This window comes from Pteropus vampyrus, unplaced genomic scaffold (genome assembly GCF_000151845.1).
Source record: "Pteropus vampyrus isolate Shadow unplaced genomic scaffold, Pvam_2.0 Scaffold246, whole genome shotgun sequence".
Classification (NCBI taxonomy): Eukaryota; Metazoa; Chordata; class Mammalia; order Chiroptera; family Pteropodidae; genus Pteropus; species Pteropus vampyrus.
In genome coordinates, this window is record NW_011889027.1 from 665,903 (window position 1) to 666,502 (window position 600).

General features: G+C 64.8%; 1 protein-coding gene across 3 annotated transcripts in view; it reads left to right on the forward strand.

Moving 5' to 3' along the window:
• Nucleotides 1-600, forward strand: part of EIPR1 (EARP complex and GARP complex interacting protein 1) — a 102,417-nt gene that overhangs the window by 100,645 nt on the left and 1,172 nt on the right. The gene's annotated exons all lie outside the window — the stretch shown is intronic.

Genomic DNA, 600 nt, shown 5'->3' on the forward strand with positions numbered 1-600 from the left:
GTGGCTGGCAGTCCAGCCAGGAGCGATGACACCGCCTGGTGTCCCCACGATGTCCTGCAGCCCGGCTGCTGCGGTCTGTCCACAGGCTTATTAAAGTCTGATCAGAATCCCCTGAGAGGACGTCACGCGGTGTTTCTGACAGCAGCTGGCGACCATGGTGGGCCCCCTCGTGGGAACTGGGCCGTGGCCCTGCGTTTCGGCTGCATTCGGGGCACCACGCTGGGTCAGGGCACAGCAGCCTCTGCCCGCGAAGGATCCGGGGGCCCCGGAGCACAGCGCACACCGAGCACAGTGTGTTTGTGAAAAGGAAGAAAAGTGCCGAAGAAGCGTGTGCCGGGTTGATACGTGTCCCCTGCACTGTGTGCGTGTGTGGGGGGGGCCGGGTGTGGCCCTCAGAACGGGAAGCCTGCGCAGCCCCGAGGTCCCCTCGCTCACGCGCGGGCATCAGCACACGAGCGTCCCCTGGTCCCGCTGTGTCTCGTTCAGAGGGAGGTGACGGGGACAATGGCCTGTCCAGCTCCTCCGCAGTGAGGCTGGGCTGGGCAGTCCCTTCTGCTCAGGTGTCACAGGCAGGTGTCACTCTTTACGTCAGTTTCTCGG